Genomic DNA, 20237 nt, shown 5'->3' on the forward strand with positions numbered 1-20237 from the left:
GTGAGTTGTTGGTGAAGATGACCTTGGAGCTGGTTCCGAGATCGGATGTGACATCGCGGGGGCTAATGTAGCCAGCGATGAATCGTCATCGTCGACCGGCATGGATCTCCATGAGATTGATGACAAGAACGCGCTGTTGATTTGAGATCCATTTGGCTCGCCATGGATCAAGCGCACACCTCCTACCTAGCGCGCCAACTATCGACAGAATATCGTCGGCAGTCCACCGAGGGATATCCCGCGATGGTAGATTTGTCGGTGGGGGTGCGCGTAATCAGGAACCGGATGGTGACACAAGACACAGAGACAGCGATTTAGACAAGTTTGGGCCGTCTAATCGACGTAATGACGTAATACCCTACATCTTGTGTCTTTGGTGTATTGTATTGAGATATAGTAGATAGATCTAGATGGATCATGTCCACTAGGGGACCCCTGCCTCTCCTTATATAGTCTGGAGGGGCAGGGTTACAAGTAAAGTATCCTATTTGGTACTATACAATGTTTTACGGTGCGCGTCGAGCAGCGCTGTGCACGCCTTGATCTTATGGGCTGGGCCACCTCCGATGGTGCGGCCCATGTCTTGTCTTATGGATACCGAGGGCCATATCCCCACAAAACTCCTCCATTCTCATGAAGAGAATACCTCATGAAAAAGGTTATGTACCTCATGAAGAGAATCATCATGAAGATAAAATCCAACACATTAAGCATGCGCATCATTAGTGTTTGGTATGTTGAACAACAAATCATATCTTGTTTGGGAAATAACAAAGAAACAAAATAATCTCGTATTATGAGAATATTGGTAGAAAATAATAGTTGTTGACAACGCTATCTCTATAATTACAAATATTTCTCTTATGAGAACCCGGATCCAAAAAAACAAAGTCTGTGGTAAAGTCGCATGTAGCCATTATATCAGGTCAATGAAGAAAGTAATTGATGTTGAATCTCCTACTAAGAAGAAATAAATGTTCTGCTATGACTCTGGCAAATGAAATTAATGATTATGAAATATGAAGTTAATAAGTGGATTATGAAGATCCATATAGTTCCTAAAGAATATAAATCGCAACATATGAAAATTAAATCTCATACCAAGTATTAAGAAGTCTAAGGTATAATATATTCCTAAATGAATATTGAAGTCTCAAGAAGAGCATGTCCTAGAAGGAATAGTCATCGAATGACTTTGAAGTAAATAACATTATCTCATTATGTATATCTCAGAATAATATCTCATGCAGTAGAGAATATATCTCGTGGAAGAAAATGTAATTCATCGAAAATAAGAACATCCTTGAAGGAACTAATCCGTGAAGGATTTACCAGTCAATTCTTGAATAAACACCATTGATCCCTAAAATGAATATAGACCTGAGAGAAAGAAAATGAGAAATCTTAAACACCATAAAGGTGTCATATAAACACTCAGAAAGTGCATATCAAAAGCTAGCAAATGAAGTGTTGATATCCTCTAAATACCATAGAAGTATAAGAATAATGCTGATTTTGGCAATTGAATTATCCCATAAATACCAAATGTAAGACTGGATTTATTATTTAGTGATACAATTAAAATCCTAAAGATTTGAAAAACATATAATTTGAAAATCCACTAAGCAAGAACTATAAGTATTTAAATTCTAGTATAAGTTTGATACATTATCTAGAAGATATTAGATATTGTAACTTATTTACCCCATAATCATTTGAAAGGATTTATTATCCTAAAGGATAAATTTTATTTATTTTGCGCAACTAATAAGTGGTTATTTATGCATGAAGCATATTGCTCTTGTTTACTCATATTATAATTCATTGAAGAATGGTAAGCCAACATTTTGGTATTCGCTCCACCTCCACCTCCACCTCATCACTATTCTACTTCTATGAGTATAAATGTTTTAGTTTGTATGTTCATGCTTACGGTCAAACCTAGTGGAGTATGAAAGTTTTATTCATGTATGGTATATATTTATCTTGTCTCATATATGCAATCTCTTCTCCTTTGTGCAGAATCAATCGACGGCATCGAACGATCCTCATGCTTCAGCGAATCCTTCACCAAACCAGTCTCATTGGTCATCTTGATGATGATACTTGTGGTTGTTAATAGTACTTCTATTTGTAATTATAGTTGTAGATGATGGAGCACTTGGATTACTTGTGAATTTATTTGTGTTATATTGTGAGACATGTGACGTTTGTGATATATATGTGACGTTTGTGATATATATGTGGTGTTGATGATATATATGTGCTATTAATGATATATATGTGATGCTGGTGATGTTTGTTATATATATCTTCTGCTTGTTTGGATGGGATGTAAAAAAACAAATAAAAAGGCTGTTTTCAGTCACTTTGCCGAGTGCAATGGCCATAACACTCGGCAAAGTGACTACCTGGGAATATGCTTTACCGAGTGCAAAGGCCATTGCACTCGGCAAAAATGATAGATTTGCCGAGTTCCACGTGTAAGGCACTCGGCAAAGGTCGTCTGTTTACCGAGTGTCTTGCCAGTGGCACTCGGCACAGCGGCCAGCTTTGCCGAGTGTCTGAATCAACGCGCTCGGCAAAGCGACGACATTTGCCGAGTGCTTGACCTTAACACTCGGCAAAGCCACCGTCACGATGACGCTCGCAGTCACGACGATTTGTGCACTCGGCAAAGAGGTCTTTGCCGATAAACTGTTTACCGAGCGTCCTTTGCCGAGTGTAACACTCGGTAAAGACTTTGCCGAGTGTATATCAGCCACTCGACAAAAAAAGCTGAATCTGGTCGTGTACGACGACGTGAGGTGTTCGACTGTTGGGTCATGCTCCCGCCTATATAATTTATTTGCTGTAGTGGTTTATACACAAGACGTACATCTATCGATCGTCAGTCGCCATCTGCCATCAGAAAAAAAAAGAAGAAAAAAAAGGATCTGCTGCACTTACGAAGCTGTCACGGCCGGACTGTAGGGCATCGTCCACACTACAGACCGACAACGAGAGTGCGCGCCAAAAGTCACCGGCCAAGGAGCCCGGCGCGCGTCGGTGTCCGTTTAGCCGGCGGAATCTGCCAATTAATCCTGTGCGCCAAACAAATAGACTTTATTCTCCCTATATTGTATCAACTCGATTTATTGCTTTTGTGATCTTAATAAAAGCTTTCCTTTATATATATATAAAAAGAAAGATCTAGCAACTTCGTAGTATATATAGTTACTCCACCATTTCTTCCTTTCTTAGTCGACCTTGAATAATATCTCAAATTCAATTCCAAACTAGTTGGGCATGTTCCCGGCAAGTTAGATCATGTAAAGCAAAAATTTCATCACTCTAGGATAGCATTATAGTCAAAATGACACATGATTAGTTCAACTCAATATTTTTATCCTAAAGAGGTAGACCACACAAAACTCCAATGAGGATACTACGTAATTTCCATTGAACACTGGTTAGGTCAATCATTGCCAAGCGAACACATGAATAGAACAATAGTGACTTAACATGCATGGAATAATTGTGACTTAACAGAATTGTGCAATGCATTTCCACAATAGATTAATTCTTCATTTGGCTAGCATTGAATAAATAAGTATTAGTTCTTTTCTACATTTACTCAAGGTAGTATTCTGTGGTTATAGATGTAGCACCATGCACATATAAGAAGCTAGCACTACAAAACTGATTTTAAAGATCATATATAGAAGGGAAAAAGTAACCATGGATATATACTATAAGTATGCTAGATCATTCAAAGGTGTAAAATCATGTCATAACGACCGTCAACAGGAACCTCCACACTCCGCTAATCTGCTGCATCAAGCTTAAGTTTTTACAGGCCTACCCACCCTTGATCTCTAGACCTTGCTTGATCCTTTCAAAGACGCATGATAGATAACATATGAATTTACATCTCGTGTGTGTCATGGATATATGACAAAATGTCACAAAAGGCTACATGTGTTGTAACGATAGGTCCGTCTTGTGCTGCCTATTTGAACATTTACAGTTAGGCAACGATAGGTCCGTCTTGTGCTGCCTATTTGAACAAAGAGATGAGAGATGCTTGAACATTTGGGCCAGATGAATATTTGATTGTTTGGGCTTGATGGGTTGGTGGTTAGCTATTTGGAAAAAAGTGCGCCATCCTAGACTCTTGGGCTAGACTAACTAATCCACTCACCGGTTCATCCATTTGTCATACTTGTTTGTCTATATGCTCAGTTGTCTTGTCCACTTAGTTTGATCAATGCCAACAATAGTACATTACACGCCCCCACAAACTTTAAATCCAACCACCATGCCGCACTAGGAACTGAAGGGGAGGGGGTGCCTATGCACTTGTGGAGTAGCCGGGGCAGTTGCCACATCTTGCTAAGGGCATCCCACCTCTGCTAATATAACATCGTTTTGTGGGTGGGTGTGTTTTGTTTGAGGGTCAACTTATCACTTCTCTTTATTTCATTTGGATTGTGAAATGAAATAGGTCGATCCATCATCACCTCATCCACACAAAGATATTAATTGGTAAAATATGTGCATGAGGAATGTGGGGGTTCCACCAAAATTCATGAGATGGGCTTATATGACACTACCCTAGATATGGACATCACTGTCGGTTCAAAAACCCCTTTCACTACCGGATTTTGAACCGACAGTGGCATACCGACAGTGATGGGGGTTGACAGCCAACAGTGTCGGTTCCTGGGTCCACCCGGTAGTGTCCAGTTAAATAACACTACCGGTTTGTAGTCCCAACCGACAGTGAATGTTGCATCAAGAGTGTCGGTTCTTGGCTCAAGCCAGCAGTGTTGAGCAAGCCTACACTGTCGGTTCATGGCTCAAACCGGCAGTGTTGTCGTAACCATCACTGTCAGTTCATGGCTCAAGCCGGCAGTGTTGAGCAAGCTAACACTATCGGTTTGTTGCTAACTGGTAGTGATGGTTACGATAACAATGCCAGTTTGTTGTTAACCGGCAGTGATAGTTACGACAACACCGTCGGTTTGTTGCTAACCGGCAGTGAGGGCCCGTTCACATTTTATTGTTTTATAATTTATTTTAATTTATATTTTTCATGGAATCAGGTTTCACTTTATATACGCTACGTAGACGACATATCCATCAATATTAAACATTACAAATGTTATGGTCATAATTCAAATGTTTTTATCTAGATCTCGATCCCTCAAAATAAAAAAGAAATGTTCTCAGACTTCACATATTGTGCAATGCTTCTTGGACTTCTTACAATAATCTGGCAAGCCGCTCTTGGCCATACTGGTCCTTGTACTTCACGGATTGTGCAATGAAAAATACTCTATCTTTTTCCAATACCTCGGCTAAGATGAATTTTGCTAGCTCCGATTGCAGTGCGACGATCTCCATGTCTATCAGCCTTTCGTGGTTATATTTCTTACGCTGTCGTTCAAAAAAGATGATATCCAAAGAGAAACAGTAAATCATTTTGTTGAATTATTAACAGACATAAATGAAATGGGGATTATACACACCAACTTATCGGCTTCTTCTGATTTTCCGCCGATGTAGCGAAGTATTGCCCACATTACATAAAACATGCATTCATTGTTTCCCGCCGGCTGTGATAGGTACTTTCCCTCCATTTCGACAACCTTAAATGGGACCTACGTCCCACCGAAATGTCTTCTCCGAACACTGAGCAATATTAAAGGGAGAAACATTAGAATTCAGACTTCAACAAATACGAAGGCAGTGAGGCACAGAGATTGAAGAAACTAACACAATCTTCCTTCGAGATGTGTGCTGTAATTTTTTCTTTCATCAAGGTGGTAACGCTGCCACTGGACGACCTTTTTATTTTTTATTGGTCCACTTTGGGTGCATTAGCGACCGAATCCAAGGACCTTTTCTACGACTACGGGGATGTCCTTGATCTTATTTTGGGTTGAGGTGGAGGAGGAGGAGGGGGATGACGACAAAAATTCTGTTTTCCCGACGCTGATGAAGATGGAGGAGGAGGAGGAGTCTCTTTTCTCGGGGCTGATGAAGATGGAGTCAGACGTGGCAGAATAGAAGGAGACCTCTGTCTTCTCGTGGGTGATGGCTCCGGATGAGGAGGAGAGTGATCTCTGTTGGGATATGGTGAGTGATCATCGTGGGTGGATGAAGACTCACAGTCGTCCTCATCATCAGAGGACAATTGATGGTCAAGCTTAATGAAGCGCTTGCACTAGGACACTTGAGAGCCCTTGTTTTGACCAAGTTTTGGCCTATCTTCCGCTATGGAGTACTCAATGGGTATCTTGTTATACTTCTTATCAAGTATTCTGTCAATGGTGACGCGAGCGTACCCCTGTGGAATTGGGCAGCCATTAATTGTCCCATCTCCCACAGGCCAAGCCTGGCCAAGCGCCATCTTGTCCTTTGTCTATTCCTGACGGATGTACAACTTGATATTAACGGGTTTAGTGATGCTGTCCACCGGATGAGACACATTCGTCTCTTCTTTGTCGAGCAGGGTCGATCCACAGCTGTTGCCACCCCTAAACTGTGGGCTAAAGGCAATAGGAGTAGGGTTTTGTGGTACTCCTGAGCCCTTAGACAGCAAAATTTGCTTGACTCGCGCTTCAACAGTCGTCTCAATCCGTGCTTCCATTCTGTCTTCCATCTCTTTTAGTCGCCTCAAATACTCTGCCTCCTGTTCCGCTCTACCCCTCGAGCTACTTCGATAAGTGTTAGATTCTTGGGGGAATGCTAGTTTCTAAAGAACAACACCGGTTCCTCTAGTGCGACTAGGGTGCTCCTTGGTTCCAAGTGCTTGGGTGAGCACGTCTTTCTCCCTATTAGATGTGCGAGTCCCCTGCCTCACCTCCTTAGATACCTAGGAGATCCTTTGGATGAGTTTGCTCAAGGGTTCATTTGTGGAGCTAAAGCTCCCGTCCTCGGCGTGTCGTACATTCCTCCCCATACAGTATATTACTGATCTAGGCTCCCAATCGGTAGTCTCAACCTAAACGCCTTCCTCAGCAAGGCGATCCATCTTTTGAAGTTCTGCTTCAAATTCTAGCATCTTTTTGGCGTAGTCACAAGAGCCGAGATGATGAGGATTCGTCGCTTTCTGCGAGTTCTCCTTATTCTTCCTGCTTAGTTCTAAGTACTCCTTAGATAACCTGTATTCCTTGAAATCCTACCTGAAATCCTTTTGCTTGCTAAACTGTCCACCATCGAAATTTGTCTCTTTATTTTAGAGGACAAAATTCTTGTATAATGTCCCCTTGAAATTCTTGAAGCATGTCCCCATGATTTCTTTTGCTTTTTTCTTGACTAACTCCTTGTCATACTCCATTGGGAAAGTGAAATATTCTAGGATCTTGATATCCCATATGTAAACCTTCTCACTTTCGGGAACTCTCCACGGGTCATCATCTTTCCCAATCCACTTCCTATACCTAATCAGGATGAAGTCCCTAATAAGTAACCTGAGAATAGTCTTGTATTTGGTCAAAGCTATAGGCAGTGAGAGTGGATCCCCGAATTCATTGAACTCAGTAATATGCTAGTGTGTATTCCTACCAACAGGAATCTTTGACACGCCTCACTTGGATCTGGCCTTCCTGCTACCTGAACCCTCTAGCTCCTTGGTCGGCAGAGGCTCCTGCTAGAGACACCAAGTAAGCTATGACCCTCTCAATTGATTAGCGTGTGTGGCTACATAGTCACATGATACCAAAGTTACCTGGCCATCTTGGTCATTTTGACGGGGTCCATGGCTACTCGTTCTCACCATCCTGATTGACACCGTCACTGTTTGTCGGATCATGTGGCTCTCCCATCTCAGCGATATCAGCCGTTTCTTGTTGCTGATCTGTTCTTCGACGATGGGGTAACATGCGACGATGAGTCATGGGCGTGACACGATCGTGGTTAGTTTTGGATGTGAACAACTACTAATAACATATGTTCATATATATATACATATATATAATATATTTAATGCAAAGTCTAATAATAAGTCCACATACAACAAAGTCAAATAATAGCATATGTTCACCTAGAACAAATTCATTGTTTGATTGACCACATACAACAAAGTCCACCTACTATTCTACGAAACTAAGCCTACATCAACTTCCAAATAAGAAAAGCAATGACCATAGCCATAAATAGAAGCATGACATCTTTCCAAGACCAAGGAGAAATTCTCCTAATCTTCACATCTCCTGCGTGTGGCTTCTCTTCAATCTCCAGTGCCAGTGGATGGCCATGGTTTGCATTCATTGAACCATAGTAGGGCGGTTGCCCATGGTTTGCAAGGTAGGCCGAATAACTATAGTAGGCCCTCAAAGCTTCAGCTTCTGTGTTGTACTTTTTGTGCAAATTACTAGGGTAGCGATTGACTTGAGCATATCAATCTTCCTAGGTTCGATAAATCCCAGGCATGTGACCAACATGCACTACATACCATGCCATGGTTGCCTATACATTTAAGTAAATTAGGCATGTGGTAAGTGGTAATAGTAACTCACTAAACTAGGGAAGCTTAAGAGTAAGAACATTGTTCGGCAATACATTGTCAGTATTGCTCATGTGCAAGATGAATAACCAAATTCTTCATTGCTCCTAATAGTCATATTATACCGATTGATTTATGAATTTTGGAGGAAGCTAAAATTGACTTATATAGTCATATCTTAATAAAATCCACTTATTCAGGTGTCACCTATCTATGTCATATTTTACATTGCCATTAGTATCTAAAAAACCTCTCATTGATGCATTGGTAATCCACACACTGTTATATCGAAATCTACATGAAACATGAGGCTATGGATACCACTGCTCTAATGAACAATATTTGTAGGTATGTCAATGGGGCTTTTGCTATAAAAGGGTTGATGAACAAATAATAGAAAACCACATCTTCCATGAAATTAAAAAAATCAACTAGATGCATTTTTGGGATGCTGGTGCATGTTTGTGCCATTGAAATGTATCATTTCTTCTCCTGATTGACAGAGAGGCGAGAGCACACAAATTTGTACTTGAACATTAAATATGTAGCTACAGTGTTTGTATCAAGATCACACAATACATCATCATCAGTAATCATCTAAAATCTGCTAGAAAAGACTATCTGAGTAAGGATGCTAGAAAGCTCATAAAAACCAGCAAATGCTCTCCGAAGTCACAAAGCAGCTCTTTATTTTTTGTTCCAGACATTTAAAAATCGTATGCGTGGGATTCTTGCCTGAACAAACAAACATACCCTAACAGCATCATCAATGTGGGCATACACTATCAACTGTCTTAAAAACTATAATACACATAGGAGTGGATGTATTAGAACTAATTTTTCCTAACACGGTGTATATTTGTCGCTTTCTTCTTGTCCCAACCACTCCATGTTATGCCATCTTGTGACTCGGTCACTTTACTCATCCCGTGCTCTATCTAGCAATCCATGAAGCCACCGAGGTCCATGCTTTTTTTTTCTTTACCTGGCATCCGAGCCTACGTGGTGTAAGGAGACCACTAATACTCACAGAAGATGGAGTTGAGATGACCATGATTATACGTGTGATGTGGGTGATACAAAAAAATCAGCAATGTTACTAGCCATAGGTGGTGGAAGGTAGGAACCAGGAGGGAGAAGTGCTACTATGAGGCGCTAACACCGTGGGGCATTTCATCAAACACATAGCGAGTAGTGAGCCACGCACTCACCATAGGGGAGGGAAAGCAGCTGTCTGCGCGCTCCTGAAGGCCTCGGCGGTGGGAGTGCTCCTGAACGCACTCACCGGGAAGGAGGAGGGGCACGGCTAGCGTCATGGACGATGAACGAGGGCACGGATGGCGCGGTGCTTCGGCTTAGGGCGGTGGATGGTGTGGGGCGGTGGACAGCGTCGGGTGGTGCTCCGGCGACGTGGGGGGAGGGGTTGGAGTGGGGTTAAAATGAATTTGGATAATTTTAACCCGCGCCTCTTTTATACCAGTATCTCATCACTGCCGGTTGTAAGTCAAAACCAATAGTGATGGGGGTACATCACTGCCAGGTAACTCTCCAAACCGACAGTGATGGGTGTACATCATTGTCGGGTCATTCTCCAAACCGGCAGTGATGTGGTTTAGTAGTAAGGTCTTAAGTATTATAACTTTTCATTTTATTTTGAACTCCTCCGACTGTCTCAATGGTTAAGACCCTTCAACCAAGCCCCCGAGACCCGTGTTCGAGTCCCAAGCGACCCAATTTTTTTTGTTTTTTATAAATTATTAATTACTTATGGAAATAGCTCATCATTGCCGATTTTGATTGTAAACCGACAGTGATGGGGTACATCACTGCCAGGTCATTCCTCAAATCGATAGTGATGTGGTGTAGCAGTTATGTGTTAAGTAGGATAACTTTTTATTTTCTTTCGAACTCCTACTGGCGCAGCGGTTAACACCCCTCAACTTAGCCCCGAGACCCATGTTCGAGTCCCACGCGGTCTAAATTTTTTTGTTCTATTTTATAATTTATTAAGCGGCCTCAAGGTCAAAATGAAAAAGTAAATAACCCTAAACACACATCCTATACTAGCGCAACAGTTAAGTCTCTAAACTCTGCAGCCCGAGACCCGAGCTCGTACCCAAGGTCTGACACAATTTTTTTAAATTTTTTAAATATCACTACCAGTTTTTAAAATAAACCAACAGTGATAACCAGTATCACTGTTGGTTTATTCTCATCAATGCCAGTTTTTTGAAACCGACAGTGTTGTTTATATATATTAAAAAATTTCTTATATATATTGAATAAATAGAAGCATATGTATTCCTATGTTGAAATGGCTTGAATTTTTTTTGGCAAGCTTGTACACCCAAATTAAGACACCACACAGGATCTTAGTTTTTTCTGATTATTTTTTTATTTATTATATTTTTTGTGTGCTGAATAAGACAAAAGAGGGTGAATTTCATCTTTGACCCAATAGATTTTGTCATCCACCTCCATAAAATTCTTATCCCTAGGGCACATTAGAGACTATGTAAACGTTTGGTATCATTCCAGATCTTTTTGTGGGTAGACTCAGTTCAACCTATAATTAAACGGTCTCGTCGTGCAGAAATTCAATTAAACCTCAGAAAGTAGCAAACCATCTCTAGAAAATCTCAAACTTGGTGTTTCCTTCACACGTGGCACGTGCAAGTCTAAAAAAAGTTTGAGACCAATACGACACCGAAATACGTATGAACCAAATAAACCTTGATAACCTATGTGTATAGTCATGGTTCGATGAAAGGGCACATGTACCTTTGTGAAGCATGTATACCCCGCCTATATCAAAATGGCTTGAATTTTTTTTGGCAAGCATGTACACCCAAATTAAGACCCCACACAGGATCTGAGGTTTTTCTGATAAGTTTTTTTATTTATTATATTTTTCTCTGTACTGAATGAGACAAAAGAGGGTGAATTTCATCTTGGACCCAATAGATTTTGTCATCCACCTCCACAAAATTTTTATCCCTAGGGCACATTAGAGCCTGTGTAATAGTTTGGCACCACTTTGGATTTTTTCGTGGGTAGACTCAGTTCAACCTATAATTAAACGGTTATGTCGCGCGGAAATTCAATTAAACCTCAGAAAGTAGCAAACCATATTCCGGAAAATCTCAAACTTGATGTTTCCTTCACACGTGGCACGTGCAAGCCTATGAAAAAGTTTGAGACCAATACGACACCGGAATGCCTATGAACCACAGAAACCTTGATAACATATGTGTATAGTCATGGTTCGATGAAAGGGCACATGTACCTCTGTGAAACATGTATATTCTGCCTATGTTGAAATAGCTTGAAATTTTTTTGGCAAGCATATACACCCAAATTAAGACCCCATATAGGATCTGTAGTTTTTCTGATTAGTTTTTTTATTTATTATATTTTTCTCTTGTTTCGAATTCGACAAATGAGGGTGAATTTCATCTTGGACCCAATAGATTTTGTCATCCACCTCCATAAAATTTTTATCCCTAGGGCACATTAGAGCCTGTGTTAAAGTTTGGCACTATTCTGGATCTTTTTATGGGTAGACTCAGTACAACCTATAATTAAACTGTGTCGTCGCACAGAAATTCAATTAAACCTCAGAAAGTAGCAAACCATCTCCGAAAAATCCCAAACTAGGTGTTTCCTTCACACATGGCACGTGGAAGCCTAAAAAAAAGTTTGAGACGAATACGATACTGGAATGTATATTTCTAGTTGCCCAACAAATATTACACGAATTACATGCATGACAATAATTAAACACACAAAGTCGTACAAATTAAAATTAGAACCCAATTAAACTATGACTTTGAAAACAACCTAATAAGCATTAATTACTATCAGAATCACTGTCGGGTTCGATCAGGCCACGCACACTAATATGCCTCTGTAGCCATATATGGTAATTGATGTCACGAATTATGTATCCGCTTGTATCGATGAAGTCCAATGCTCGTATGAGTGCACTCTCTCATGCCTCACAAATACCGAAAGAATGGTCGACCATAGATGTAACCTACTGAATGACCACTACCCCTGTTAGTAATCCTTATATACTACTAGCGTCCTTCTATAGTGAGCTGGCTGAGGTTACCATTGCAGAAGTCCCAATCGTACCCGAGTTGCTCCGTAGCTTGGTCTAGAACAGCCCACATGGCACATGCAACATTGGTAAGGTCCTAGAGCGTAATCTGCATATGGAGAAAAAGAAAAAAAAATAGAGAATATTATTACAATAATAAACAACAAATAACCATGACTCAGGTATAAGTGACTATTTTACCATATCCGCACGGTTGTAGCTCGTAAACCATTCGCTTGCTTGTGGGACGGGGATATCACCAGCATTCAAAGCAAGTGCCTTGAAGTGCGAGAAATCAGGCACATCAAAGCAAACACGTCGAAGTGCCTCTAAATAGATGCACACGACACTAAATTGGACGCTTATCATGTCCGGGCTCTGTCTTCCCGTCTCGTGGATATGGTTCCGATGATTTGCACCCCTCAAAGAGATGGAAAAACTAAGTTCACACGTCCATAGCTGACCACTTGCATTAGATGCCGTGTTCTCGATGATGTTCGAGATAAAGAACCAGCTAAGTACTGTTCGCAGCCAATATATTGGGGATATAGTCTGCGACATATATATATGCAACAATGATATTAAACTAATTACACATATTTGTTAGCATAAAAAACAAAAGATGTTGAAAATATTTCATACAATAACTGGAATAGGGAACTGTGGAATGGCCACATTAGGAGCGAATGGCTCATCACCGAGGTGGAAACCTGGTTCTTGTGGTGGGGGAGGTCCGTTGTTCATACCACCTGATCGATAAAATGCAAAAAAAATATGAACATAAAATATATGCACAAAAAATTCTTCCAAGTAAAATCTGGCAACATAATTAAATATAGATCGAATGCAAGGAATAAGAATATATAGAAATGTAGAATGCAAAGAAACATGAATATAAATATAGATCAAATGAATATAGATAGAATATTGGAGAAGACAACATATCAATACCATTAAAAAATGTAGGAGCCATGACCAAATCATGTAGAGAGAGTGGATTTCTTAAGAAGTGAGTGAAACGTGAGAAATGAGACTGTGAGAGTTCATGGGTAGGTGGGATCAATGTATGTGGCTAGCGGTTTGTTTTATAAAGGGGGGCATAGACATCACTGCCGGGTTTTAAGTAGAACCGATAGTGAAAGTTAATATCACTGCCGGTTTGTAAGTAGAACCAACAGTGAAGGTGCATATATGTAAATGATATATTTATTTAGATAGTACAATGGGAAAGTTTTAACAACAATGATATATTTATTTAGATAGTAATGAAATACATCAAAAAATAACAAAAATATTAGAAATAAATTACATATACGATAACAAAGACCTTACACTAAAATTTCATATACGATAACAAAGACCTATTTGCGTACAGGTTAATGTTACAATCAATGTGTATCAACACATCATAATGTAACCACCTCAGTAGCATTCTTCTAGCACCAACTAGGGGCAAACAGTAGCACCGAGGTGGTCTACGAGCTATACCGGTTGGAGATGACAAGGTGACATCGATGAATCCACCTTATCTATACATGGCCTTTTTCCAGATGCGCATTGCAGCGGATGGCTCTATGAACCTCATGGCATCTCCAATCTTTGGCGTTGCTCTATCTTTAGTAGCATTCTTCTAGTACGTCTTGTGTGCACCATTTTGGTGGACTACGACGCATAACGATATCTGTGGTTTGTTGTGAGAGGAAAACATTGTATCATGGCTGATAAGGCCCGCCTAAAACCAACATGCATAGAGAGGCTAGCTCCTGGTTGAGAGCCATTTTATAGGGGCTAGCAGTCGTGGTACATTTTTATTTCTAAACTAAAGTTGTCGGGGTAGGTGGGAGCAGTGTTCCAATTGTTGTGGTCAGTGGGAGCACTGTTGGCATGCGAGGAGGATCTACACATCACCGTCGGTTTTAGTTTAAAAACCAACAATGAATGGGGTACAGCACTGTTGGTTTTGCTTGTAAACCGACAGTAATGGGGCACATCACTGCCGGTTCATTCCCCAAACCGACAGTGATGTGGTGTAGCAGTTAGGTGTTAAGTTAGGTGTTAAGTAGGATAACTTTTCGCTTTGTTTCGAACTCCTCCTACTGGCGCAACGGTTCAGACCCCTCAACTTAGCCCTCAAGACCCGTGTTTGAGTCCCAGGCGACAATTTTTTTTGTTCTATTTAATAAATTATTAATTTACTTTGGAAATAGCTCATCATTGCCGGTTTTGATTGTAAAACGACAGTGATAGGGTACATCACTGCCAGGCCATTCTCCAAACCAACAGTGATGTGGTGTAGCAGTTAGGTGTTAAGTAGGATAACTTTTAGATTTCTTTCGAACTACTCCTACTGGCGCAACGGTTAAGACCCCTCAACTTAGCCCTCGAGACCCGTGTTCGAGTCCTAGGTGGCCCAAATTTTTTTGTTCTATTTTATAATTTACTAAATGAATTTTCTCTGTGCACCTTTTTTCTCCATGGCCTTCTTAGCGTTCCTCTTCATCTCGGCCTGATCTGGAGACTGGAACAGTACACGCATCAAGTAAATGGATCACTCAACAGTCAACACACAAGCCACATGCATTCCTATTCACATGTCTAGGAGCACATACATCAATGGTCAATGAAGGTTGGAGGAGGAATGGAGCTACTACACCTTTGCTCAATGCCAACTGTGGGCTAGGCTCCTTTGAGTATTATGAGGAGGGACTACAAACTGGTTGGGGACCAGTGGCGCCGAGAAGCTGTGGATCCCTCACTACTAGTAGTAGCTCGGAAGAGAATGGCCGCCCCAATGTCCTTCTATCGGAAGTCTAGACATATATATTTATATTTATATTTAGTTGGTGTTTAAATTCAGAGAGTAAAGTTTAGAAATGTTACGTCTGGTGTCTAATCAAGTGTTTGAATAGTAATAAGGTTAGTCTCAATGGTAGTTTTAAATAACTTTCGTTCTCATTAATTGCTATGATACGTCGGTATATTTGCTGAGTTGGTAGAATATTAACGAGGAGGAGAGAGGAGATGAGAGTTTCATTAGGATCAAACATCCTTCATGGTTATGTGCATAATGATTACATAGTTAACAATAAGATAACTATCTTTACGTGTATCAACAATGAGGGCCTCATTGTGATCAAGCCATACGTAAGCAGGTTCATCACCGTCTTGAAGGATAGGTAGAGGTACATTCGCCATGAATGGAGGCATTTCCTGATAGCCCCTATAGTCTTCTTCGTCCGTCACTCCATCGACACCGACAATCTTCCTTTTCCCTTCTAGGACTACTTTTAGCCTTCCTTTTGTCTTGTTGTCCCTTGCATAGAAGACTTGCATAACATCTCTTGCAAGGACAAAGGGGTCGTCTCTGTATGCGGTCTTAGTGAGATCAACGGTAGTGAACCCTTCGCTGTCAGTGTTGATTTCCTCGAGCCAGACCCACTGGCAGCAAAAAAGAACTGCCTTCAACGGATCGTAGGCTAGCTCCCATATCTCCTCTATGAAACCATAGTATGTCGCCTGCACGTTGCCGTTTTCATCGAGCATCAAAACGAACACCACAATTTTGGTATGGGCTCTTTCCATCTTGCTTTTTTGTGTAAAATGTAAATCCATTGATCTCATACCCTTGGTACTTAAGATATGTACTCGAAGGTCCCTTGGCTAAGGCATCCAGTTGATTACCCAACTTTATTCAAGCAAGCGGCGTCGCAACCAGTTGACAAATTCCTCCTTATGTTTTTTATCCAGCCAAGCCTGTGACCTGCTTGGATACAGAGTTTGTAGCGACTGCCTGTGCTCGTCAATGTATGGCATCACACTCTCGGCTTGCTGGAGAACAGCAAACTGTGCCTGTCTGAAAGAAATAGGGTCGTCTATTGTAACAGATTTGTCCCCAATCGTTCCTTTGCCACGTAGTCTTCCCTCATGATGAGATTCTAGAACTCTGACCCTTTTGATGTCTAGATAATATGTGCAGAACTCAATGGCCTCCTCCGTTGACCATCCTTCAACCATGCCCCCTTCTGGCTTGAATATGTTCCTAACATACCTCTTGAAAACTTTCATCAATCTTTCAAAAGGGAACATTTGATGCAGGTATATTGTGCCAAGGGCTCTAATTTGGTCAACAAGATGAATGAGCAGATGCAATAAGATATCAAAGTAAGTTAGCGGGAAATGCATCTCAAGCCTAACGAGAGTTTCGGCTATGTCCACGACACAACCGAAAGTTCAAACTGGCCATTCTCTAGCTCCACGGGATGCAGCTCCTTCCTGATTCCCAAGTGTTACATGTCCAGGCGTGTGGCTAGTGAATCCTTCGATGTCCCCCCCGATGTCCATCAAGGTGTTAAGAGTGTTAGCGCACATGTTTTTAGTGATGTGTATGGGATCAAGATAGTGGCGTACACTTAGAAATGCCCAATAAGATAGTTTCCAGAAAACCAATTTTTTCTTCCAAATGCTCCTATCAGGCGCTGCTACTGCATTGTCCCCCTTCCCAAGGACAACCTCCAGTTTGTTGAGTTCTCAAAGTATCACAGGCCCATCTTGATATTTTGGAGCTAAGCGTTTCTCAATAGTACCATTGAAATCTTTTCTATTCCTATGGTAAGGGTGATCCTTAGGTAGGAACCTACGGTGTCCCATATAAACTATCTTTGAGTTATTTGGTAGATTTACTGCATTGGTGTCGTCCAAGCACTCGACACATCTAATATAGCCTTTTGCCTTTTCTCCGGACAACGAACCTCAACCTGGTAGGTCGGTGATTGTAGCGATAAGTACTCTCTTGATCGTGACATGTTCCTTTTTGTACTCGTCCCAAACATCCAGCACACCCTTTTCAAACATCTCCGCTAGTTCATCGATCACTGGTTCTAGAAACACATCGATGTCATTCCCAGGTTGTCTTGGCCCTTGGATCAGTAGTGGCATCTGGATGTACGACTGCTTCATACAAACCTAAGGTGGAAGGTTGTATATCCAGAGCGTCACTGGCCAGGTGCTATGATTGCTTCTAACCTGGTCAAAAGGATTCATCCCATCTGTGCTCAAAGCAAACCAAAGGTGCCTTACCTCTCCACCAATGTCCTTATAGAACATAGTATTTATAGTCCTCCAGTCATGCCCATCGGCGGGGTGCCTCATCATTGTATCTTTCTTATACTCTTCGCCATGCCAGCGCAACAGCTTGGCTGACTTTGCACATACAAACAGCCTATGCACCCGGGGAGCTATAGGGAAATTCCAAACGACTTTTATGGGACCTCCTCTAGTCTTGGTACCCTCATCTGACGGCCCTTCTTTGTACCGTGGAGCTTCACACTTGAGGCACTTATCCAAGTCTTTGTATTTTTCTCCATGGTATAATATGCAATCATTGGAACACGCGTGCATTTTTTCAACCTCGAGGCCAATGGGGCAGATCATTTGCTTGGCCAAGTATGTCTTTTCTGGCAACTCATTTTTTCTGAGAGTATTTTTCTTATTATACCTAACAACTGATCGAAGCCTTTATCGCTCAATCCGTTTGTCGATTTGAACTCTAACAACATGATGTCGGCTTCCAGTTTGCTCATTAGACAATTCCTATACAATGATGTTTTGCCATCTTATCTTATTTTCTCTAGCTTTCTTAGCTGTCTTTCACTAAGACATCCGGTCTCTACATTACGTAGCAGTTGAGAAATGCCATCATTATCCTCGGTGTCGTCAGCTAGTGTGTTCCTAAGCATATTATTAACTGTGGTCATAGGTTCCATATTGACACCGGGTTCCTTGTCAGCATCGTGGATGGCTACGTCAGGCATGTCCACATCATCATCGTTTTCCTGCAGAACAGTCACACCAACCTCACCATGCATAGTCCATATCGTATAGTTTGGCATGAACCCCTGGTAATCAAGTGCGATCGTATAGACTCAATTTGACGAAAGTTCCTATGATTCTTGCAATCTTTGCATGGGCAGAAGACAAGGTTCCCATTCCCAGCATGGGCTTTGGCATCGGTGATAAACTGGCTGACGCCATGCATGTACCGCTTGTCCGTTCGAGACAGATGCATCCACTCTTGATCCATCTCTACACAAAAAATACTGAGATAATAATTATAAAGAATTAATAAGAAATCGAGCTTCATGAACAACAATTGTAGCTCAAAAGTACCATTTTTCGAAACATTATGGTACACTAATTATTGAAAAATTGAAATTGGTAGGCCTGGCCCTGTAAATTAAAAATCATAGTAAAAATAATTATTGTGCAATAATGAAAAACATCTATTCTACTCTACTTCTAAGAACTAATTATAGCATCATATACTAACAATGATGATCTTGACCACCATGGAATAATTAGCTAGGAATTTAAATGTGTTCATAGACACCAACCGTTTGGATGATGGATTCACCACAATTTGAGCCTTGCACAAATGTCCAATTGAAAAAGTGCTCTCTAGAATGGAGAAAGAACTAGAATGAGAATCAAGCAATGTAGCCATCAAAACGAAGCTAATTAAGCAACAAAATCAAAGGAGTGGATGTTTGTTACTAACCTTAAAGCAAAAAGATCAAGCCATTCTTCAAAATCCAAGCATTAGCTTCATGGTGAAGAGTAGCCACAACAGTGGAGGGAAGGGTCTCAACGCGCGCCTCTGTTCTCGAGATGGAAGAGAGGAGGAAGGAGAGGACAGCTGCAGCCTTTTGTGTTGTAGGCTTATCACCGTCGGCTCTTGGCTAGAACCGACAGTGATAGAGCCCAATCACTGTTGGCTCTTGGCTTAAACCGGCAGTGATGAGTGACCACCAAAACACTGCCGGTTCAAGCCACAAACTGACAGTGATGTGGTCCTTCACTGCCGGTTTTAGCCCAACCCCAATTATTTTTTCATTTTCAAGCTCATAACCGGCAGTGAAGATACATCACTGCCGGTTCTCACAAATCCGACAGTGATGATGTGTGATACACCACATTCTAGACGTCATTCCTTTAACCAATCACCCTATTAAAGTATTGTTAACTTATTGGTCTAGAGAATCGATAGAGTTTAGAGACATGAGATGCTTTAGATGCTATGTGTATGCATTGTTTTTGTAAGACAATGAAGTTTGACATTGTCATTTTTGGTGCATGTGCTATTGCATCAAATTAAGTAGCCTTTTTCTTAGTTGGACTCCAGGATTGAAAGATGGTTTTGAGTTCTTTCTTGAGTTTGAGATTCAATGTTGCTTAGTTGACATTAACTTTCACCTTTTTTATTCTTTTTATTTATTTTTCTTGTATTATTTTGTACTAGCTATATGTTTTGACTTGTTGCAGAGGCTAGGACTTTATTAATAAAGCTTTCTCCATTTGAGAAATCTGTTCATATACATGTCAGGGTTTGTAAACTGTTTACTGCATATGGATGGAATAAATTCATTCTTTCTTTTCTTTACTAATGAATAATACTCCCAATATTCCAAATTATAAGACGTTTTAGCTTTTGTAGATACATTGTTTTAACTATTTATATAGTGTATATCCAAATACATAGTAAAAGTTCTGTATGTGGAAAAACCAAAACGTCTTATAATTTAAAATAGAGGAAGTAATAAGGAGACGTTGAGGATTATTTTTTCTTTTCTGAGAGAGAGCAGGAAT

The sequence above is a fragment of the Miscanthus floridulus genome, chromosome 16, assembly GCF_019320115.1.
Source record: "Miscanthus floridulus cultivar M001 chromosome 16, ASM1932011v1, whole genome shotgun sequence".
Taxonomy (NCBI): Eukaryota; Viridiplantae; Streptophyta; class Magnoliopsida; order Poales; family Poaceae; genus Miscanthus; species Miscanthus floridulus.